The sequence below is a fragment of the Dendrobates tinctorius genome, unplaced genomic scaffold, assembly GCF_039654945.1.
Source record: "Dendrobates tinctorius isolate UK_male_01 unplaced genomic scaffold, ASM3965494v1 ptg000064l, whole genome shotgun sequence".
In the NCBI taxonomy this organism is placed as follows: Eukaryota; Metazoa; Chordata; class Amphibia; order Anura; family Dendrobatidae; genus Dendrobates; species Dendrobates tinctorius.
The window spans coordinates 32,683,311-32,691,741 of NW_027361732.1; positions in this window are offsets into that span (position 1 = coordinate 32,683,311).

Consider the following 8,431-nt stretch of genomic DNA (forward strand, 5'->3'; position numbering starts at 1 on the left):
AAATGACAGATGAATGCTCAATTCTGAAATCATTTACCTAGTATCTGCGTAATAAAGCTTGTCAAAGTGAACTACAGTATTTTTACATATTTCAAAAAGCTCAGATTAATTAAGACAGAGGTTTTAATTTATCGTCTGGGTCAAAAAGATATTAAAAACACAGATATATACAGTATATATATATATATATATATATATATATACATATAATGTATATAAAGAAGTAAATGAATTATATACACATACAGGCATACTATTATTATACTTATATATATATATATATATATATATATACAGTCATGGCCAAAAGTTTTGAGAATGACACAAATATTAATTTTTACAAAGTCTACTGCTTCATTTTTTCTAATGGCAATTTGCATATACTCCAAAATGTTATAAACAGTGATCAGCTTAACAGCAATTACTTGCAAAGTCAATATTTGCCTAGAAAATGAACTTTATCCCCCAAAACACATTTCAACATCATTGCAGCCTTGCCTTAAAAGGACCAGCTAACATCGTTTCAGCGATTGCTCCATTAACACAGGTGTGGGTGTTGATGAGGACAGGGCTGGAGATCAATCTGTCATGATTAAGTAAGAATGACACCACTGGACACTTTAAAAGGAGGCTGGTGCTTGGCATCATTGTTTCTCTTCTGTTAACCATGGTTATCTCTAAAGAAACACGTGCAGTCATCATTGCACTGCACAAAAATGGCCTAACAGGGAAGAGTATCGCAGCTAGAAAGATTGTACCTCAGTCAACAATCTATTGCATCATCAAGAACTTCAAGGAGAGAGGTTCCCTTGTAGCCAAAAAGGCTCCAGGGCGCCCAAGAAAGACCAGCAAGCGCCATGACGTCTCTTAAAAGTGTTTCAGCTGCAGGATCGGGCTACCAGCAGTGCAGAGCTTGCTCAGGAATGGCAGCAGGCAGGTGTGAGTGCATCTGCACGCACTGTGAGGCGGAGACTCTTGGAGCAAGGCCTGGTCTCAAGGAGGGCAGCAAAGAAGCCACTTCTCTCCAGGAAAAACATCATGGACAGACTGTTATTCTGCAAGAGGTACAGGGAGTGGACTGCTGAGGACTGGGGTAAAGTCATTTTCTCTGGTGAATCCCCTTTTCTATTGTTTGGGACATCTGGAAAACGGCTTATTTGGAGAAGACCAGGTGAGCGCTACCACCAGTCTTGTCTCATGCCAACTGTCAAGCATCCTGAAACCATTCATGTGTGGGGTTGCTTCTCAGCCAAGGGAATGGGCTCTCTCTCAGTCTTGCCTAAAAACACAGCCATGAATAAAGAATGGTACCAGAATGTCCTTCAAAAGCAACTTCTCCCAACCGTCCAAGAGCAGTTTGGCGATCAACAATGCCATTTTCAACATGATGGAGCACCTTGCCATAAAGCAAAGGTGATAACTAAATGGCTCAGGGAACAAAACAGAGAGATTTTGGGACCATGGCCTGGAAACTCCCCAGATCTTAATCCTATTGAGAACTTGTGGTCAATCATCAAGAGACCGGTGGACAAACAAAAACCTTCAAATTCAGACAAAATGAAAGCATTGATTTTGCAAGAATGGACTGCTATCAGTCAGGATTTGATCCAGAAGTTGATTGAGAGCATGCCAGGGAGAATTGCTGAGGTCCTGAAGAAGAAGGGTCAACACTGCAAATATTGACTTTCTGCATTAACTCATTCTTGCTGTCAATATAACCTTTTGCTACTCATAATATGATTGCAATTATATTTCTGTATGTGATAAAAACATCTGACAAACACACATAAAAACCAGAGGGCAGCAGATCATGTGAAAATATAATATTTGTGTCATTCTCAAAACTTTTGGCCATGACTGTATATATACCTAACATTGGGACAAGATGAACATGCCCCCTGAAAAGCAATGGTTCATATAACATAGGGTGCTTAATAAATACTGTTTTTGATTTTTAAAAAAGCGTTAAGGCCATCCCTACTAGGTCCAAAGTGAACCCTGTCGGGATGGTCCTAACCTCTAATATTTAAACTTGTCAAAAATTACCTCAATGTGAAAAGGGGCTGAGCAGGACCGTTGCCCAACTATGGATATTCAACAATAGAAAGCTGAATAAGTGTCAGGGGCGGACCTACGGCCAGTGCAGACTGTTCATTGAACAGGGGCCCCGGGGGAGAGGGGACCCTTCCAGCCTCCTGCACCACATGGCTAATTATTCAGTTTTCAAATTAGCCATGTGGAGGGCAGGAGGAGAGGAGAGCAGCATGAAGCATTGAAGGACCTGTGGTGACGTCATCATCATGTGATCAGGGGGCGGAACTGATCACAGGCCTTCACCATTGATCAGCTACGCCCCCTGATCACATGATGATGACATCACCACAGGTCCTTTAGCAATAGCTGAGCTCACACAGGAGCTGTATCTTCCAGCAGGAGCGCAGCCAGGTAAGAATTTTTTTTTAATTTAATTATTATGTTTCCCCGCAGGATGGAGACACATGGACCATGTGTCTCCATCCTGCCAGGGTAGATTGGAGACAGGGGGGAGGCAAGATGGAGACAGGCATGATTGGGGACCGGGGCAGGATTGGAGACGGGGCAGGATGAAGATGGGGCAGGATTGGAGGCAGGGGCAGGATGGAAATGGGGGCAGGATTGGATACGGGGCATGATTGGAGACAATGGGGGCAGGATGGAGATGGGGGCAGGATGAAGATGGGGCCAGGATGGAGATGGGGCAGGATGGAGATGGGGCAGGATTGGAGGCAGGGCAGGATGGAGACGGGGGCTGGTTTGGAGACAGGGCAGGATTGGAGACATTGGGGGCAGGATGGAGACGGGCAGGATTGGAGACATTGGGGGCATGGTTGGAGACATTGGGGGCAGGATGGAGATGGGGGGCAGGATGGAGATGGGGCAGGATGGAGATGGGGCAGGATGGAGACATTGGGGGCAGGATTGGAAGCATTGGGGGCAGGATGGAGACGGGGCTGGATGGAGACAGGGCAAGATTGGAGACATTGGGGGCAAAATGGAGACAGGGCAGGATTGGAGACATTGGGGGAAGGATGGAGACATAGGGGGCAGGATGTAGACATTGGGGGCAGGATTGAGGGGCAGGGTGGAGACGGGGCAGGATTGGATACAGGGAAGGATTAGAGATACAGGGGGCAGGATGGCAGACACAAGGGGCATGATTGGAGACACGAGGCAGGACTGGAGACATGGGGGGCAGGATTGCAGGTACAGGGGGCATGATTGGAGACAAAGGGGGCAGGATGAAAGACACAAGGGGTATGATTGAAAATGGCAAAATGGAGACAGGGGGCAGAATTGAAGACACAGGGGGCAGGATTGGAGACAGATGGGCAGGATTGGAGACAGATGGGGCAGGATCATGGGGCAGGATGGATACGATGGAGACAGATGGGGAGATCATATGGGGCACAATGGATACTCCTGAGGGTGGGATGGGAGAACATATGTCTGAAGCCAGGAATGAGACATACAGGGGCCGGGATGGGGGATATTATTACCATAGGGGCTTATTAAAGGATATTATTACTGCAGTGAAGGTATTTATTTTATTTTTTGAGTATACTGTTTTAAATGGGGGGGCAGTCCTGTTACTGTGTAGAGCGATACTATGTTGCCTTTTTTCTTCATGTGGTGTAGTGTAGAAGTTGGGAAAAATAAGTAATGTGTTCTGCAAGTGGAGCTCTAGATAACCGTGTTATTTCCTGCAAAGACGAGCCCTGGCTGGAAGACGTGATGGCGATCTGTGCTGGATGAATGAAAAGCAAGGATGAAGGACCTTACCTACAGATAGTAAGTACCGATCCCCTGTGTATAATGGCACTTATGGCGATAGTATTTTTTTATTACTGATCAGTATTGTAGTATTCAATCACTATGTGGTGGTAATATGTGGTCTGGACATGGTGTTGCGGTATTTGTCCATTGTATGTGCTATTATTTGGTCACTTTGAGGTGGTAATATGTGGTCTGGTCATGGTGCGGTGGTATTTGTTCGTTGTATGTGATATTATTCGGTCACTGTGGTAGCAATATATAGTCTGGTCCTGGAGTGGCAGTATTTGTTCCTTGTATGTGGTATTAATTATAGGTCACTATGTGGTGTAATATTGTGTCTGGTCATGGTGCGGTGGTATTTGTCCATTGTGTGTGAGATTAATGGTCATTTTAAAAATTGAAAAATTAATACAAATGTACCTAAATTGTATTGCATATTTTAACAAATATTTAATAGGTTCCAGTAGAGTAGAGCTCGGCCAAAAGTGTCTACAGTGTTGTGATGGCGGCTTAAAAAATATTTTGGCGAAAAAAAATCTGCCGGCTATATGTGTGATCTGGTGATGGGAACTGTTAATGTGTGATTGGTGAGAAGTGGAGTTTTCCAAGAGAGGGCGGTGGGACTGTGGACAGTTTGAAGGGTGGAGCCTGGGAATTTTCCCAGTATGGGGCCCCAATTCCTAGTGGCAGCTGTTATGAGCTCATTTTCTGCTCCTCCAGTTGAGAGTTCTCCTTCCATTCTCCCTCTGGTGGTGACAGGAGGTAGTGAGGTTGGTTTAAGTGGTAGTGATCTGCCACCTGATGAGAAGGATAACGATTGGATCTCTGGAGTATCAGACTGGATATAAGACAGCCGACACCCTATCCTGCTGCTGGTGATTCAGTCTGCTTCTCAGGTCTTGGACTTCAGCTCTCTTCCAGTCTTCTTAAGTTATGTTTGTTTTTTGCTAATGTTCACACTTGCACTTGTTGGTCAATTCAGTTTCTTGTGTGGTCAGCTTGCCCCTGCTGGGGCTATGCTGAAATTCCACTCCTATTTATCTGTATTTGCCAATTTGCCTTTTTGTCCCTTATTAGATTGGCCTCTTTTTGCTGTTTCAGAATATTTCAGAGTGCTGATATAGTGGGAGAAGTCTAGTGACTTCAGGGTTAATTTTGCTATCAGACGTGTTGGACATTATTTTTGGTAGGGTTTTTTGGTAGATTGCAGACAGTGGCTTTCCTTTCCTGTCCTTTCTAGTTAGTCGGGCCCCATCGTTTGCACAGCCTATTTTCCTGCCTGTGTATGTGTTTTCATATTGCTTCACCGTCAATACATGTGTGGGGGCTGTCTTTCCTTTGGGGTCTGCTCTGGGGCAGTTAGTTTTCCCTTTTCTTGCTTTAGGTTTATGTAGTCCTCCGGTAGTGACGAGGCATCTAGGAACAACGTAGGAACGCTCCACTGCTACTGTTAGTTGTGTGGCAAAGATCAGGGATCTGCAATCTGCATAGTGAGCAACCTCTCTGGTTTTCTGGGACTTAGCTTTTTGTTGTTCCTCCTCGGTGACCCTTTCATAACAGGCAGCCCTGCCCCTGCCCATATGTTGCAGCAGTTCAGGAATGTGTGGAGTGTAGACACTGGACAGTGTGGAATGTTGTGAGTTCATTCTCTGGTCCACCAGTTGTGAGTTCTCCTTACAGACTCCCTCTGGTGGTAACAGGAGATAGTGAGGCTGATTTAATCAGTAGAGATCTGCCACCTGATAATGAGGATGATGATTGGACCTCAGGAATCTCAGACTGGATTTAAGACAGCCGACGCCCTATTCTGGTGCTGGTGATTCCTTCTGGCTTGTCAGGTCTTGGTTTTCAGCTCTGTTCCAGTCATCTAAAGCTAAGTTTTTCTGCTAATGTTCACACTTGATTTTGTTGGTCTATTCAGTTTTTTGTGTGGCCAGCCAGCCCGGGCTGGGGCTGCACTGAATTTCCACTCTTATTTATCTGTATTTACCAATTTGCATTTTGTCCCTTACTAGATTGACCTCTTTTTGCTCTGTCTCAGAATATTTCAGAGTGCTGATATATGGGAGAAGTCTAGTGACTTCAGGGTTAATTTTGCTATCAGAAGTGTTGGGCATTATTTTTGTAGGGTTTTTTGCAGATTGCAGACTGTGTCTTTCCTTTCCTTTCTAGTTAGTTTGGGCCCCATCATTTGCTCAGCCTATTTTCCTGCCTGTGTTTGTGCTTTCATTTTGTTTCACCGTCAATACATGTGTGGGGGCTGTCTTTCCTTTGGGGTCTGCTCTGGGACAGTTAGTCTTCCCCTTTTCATGCTTCAGGCTTATTTAGTCCTCCGGCTGTGATGAAGTATCTAGGAACATCGTAGGTACGCTCCACAGCAGCTGCTAGTTGTGTGGTTAGGATCAGGGATCTGCAATCTGCATAGTTACCAACCTCTGTGGTTTTCTGTGACTTAGCTTGTTTTGCTTTTTTCTCCTCGGTGACCCATTCATAACAGAATCACCAGCCATATCGCAGATTCTAGGGTACTCAAAAGCAGGAAAAAGTTGTTAAAAAAGAAAAAAAAAGTGTCAGAATTTTTTTTTTTATATTTTTTCCTCTTTTTCTCTGGGGCCGTAGGAGGATTTTTTTTTCTTTTTCCTAATGGAGATTAAGCAATTGTCTGATCGTGTGGAGCAGCTTGCTGAAGTGCAGGAAATTTCCACCTACCTCATTCAGTCACATGCTGCTGAACCTAAGATCCCTACTCATGATGTGTTTTCTGGGGATCGGTCTAAATTTCTGAATTTTAGGAATAATTGTAAATTATTTCTGTCCTTGAAGCCTAACTCATCGGGGAGCTCTGTGCAGCAGGTTAAAATTGTCATCTCCTTGCTACGCTGCGATCCCCAGGATTGGGCTTTTTCTCTGACACCTGAAAATCCTATTCTGACTAATGTGCATGCATTTTTTCAAGCCTTGGGGTTGTTGTATGATAAACCTAATGCTGTTGATCAAGCTGAGAGAACCCTGTTGGCATTAAACCAGGATCAGGATTCTGCAGAGTTATACTGTCAAAAATTCCCAAAGTTGGTGGTCCTTACTACATGGAATGATAGTGCATTGGCAGCTCTCTTTCGGAAGGGTTTATCAGAGACCGTAAAAGATGTTATGGTGGGATTTCCTGTTCCCTCTGGTCTGGATGATTCTATGTCATTAGCCATTCAAGTTGATTGGCGTTTACATGAACATAAAACTACACGGGAGGCGCTGCCACCTTTTGAAGAAACGTCTGAACCTATGCATTGTGATGGGGTTTTGTCTAGGGCGCAATTTCAGGAGTTTAGAAGGCGTAATAAGCTGTGTTTTTTCTGTGGAGACATCTCTCATACTATTTCTGTCTGCCCTAAATGAGAGAAACGCTTTGCACTCACATTTGCTGTGGGCAGTGTACAACCTAAGTTTCTTTTGGCAATTACTCTGATCTGCTCCTTATCCACGTTTTCCACGAACGCTTTTGTGGATTCAGGAGCAGCTTTGAATCTGATGGATTTGGACTTTGCTAAACGTTGTGGTTTTTCCATGACGCCTCTGCGGACGCCTATTCCTTTGAGGGGTATTGATGCTACTCCTTTGGCTGAGAATAAACCTCAGTTTCGGACCCAGGTGACAGTGCGATTTGCCCCAGACCACCAAGAAAATTGTAAATTTTTGGTGCTGCATAATTTGCATGATACTATTGTTCTTGGCTTTCCTTGGTTGCAAACTCATAATCCAGTTTTGGATGGGAAATCTGGGTCTGTGGTGAGTTGGGGTTGTCAGTGTGCTCTTAGGGACGCTCCTGTTTTCTCCACCTCTCCTCAGTCTCATGATATTCCTGATTATCTAGCCGATTTTTCTGATGTATTTAGTGAGAGCAAGTCTGCGTCTTTGCCTCCTCATAAGAGTTATGACAGTGCAATTAAGTTGATGCCTGGGTGTAAATTTCCCAAGGGTTGGCTTTTCAACTTATCAGTACCCAAACATGATGCTATGCGATCCTATATTAAGGAGTCGTTGGAGAAGGGTTATATTAGACCATCCTCGTCACCTTTAGGTGCTGTTTTTTTTGTGGCCAAGAAAGATGGTTCATTAATACCGTGTATTGATTATCGTTCCCTTAACAAGATGACGGTTAAATATCAGTACCCGTTACCTCTGATGTCTGATTTATTCTCCAGAGTTAGGAGTGCCTGCTGGTTTACTAAGCTTGACCTCAGAGGGCATATAATCTTATTTGCATCAAACACGGGGATGAATGGAAGATGGCGTTTAATACTCCAGAGGGACATTTTGAGTACCTGGTGATGCCTTTTGGGCTCACTAATGCCCCTTCTGTCTTCCAGTCCTTTATGAATGATATTTTCTGTGACTTTGTGGATAAGTTTTTGATCATCTATCTGGATGATATTTTGATCTTTTCTAGTGATTGGGATTCTCATGTGGAACACGTCCGGACTGTGTTCCGGATTTTGAGGGAGAATTCCCTTTTTGTTAAGGGATCGAAATGCCTCTTTGGTGTACAGAGGATTTCATTTTTGGGATTTATCTTATCTCCATCGACTATTGAAATGGACCCGGCCAAGGTACAGGCCATTTA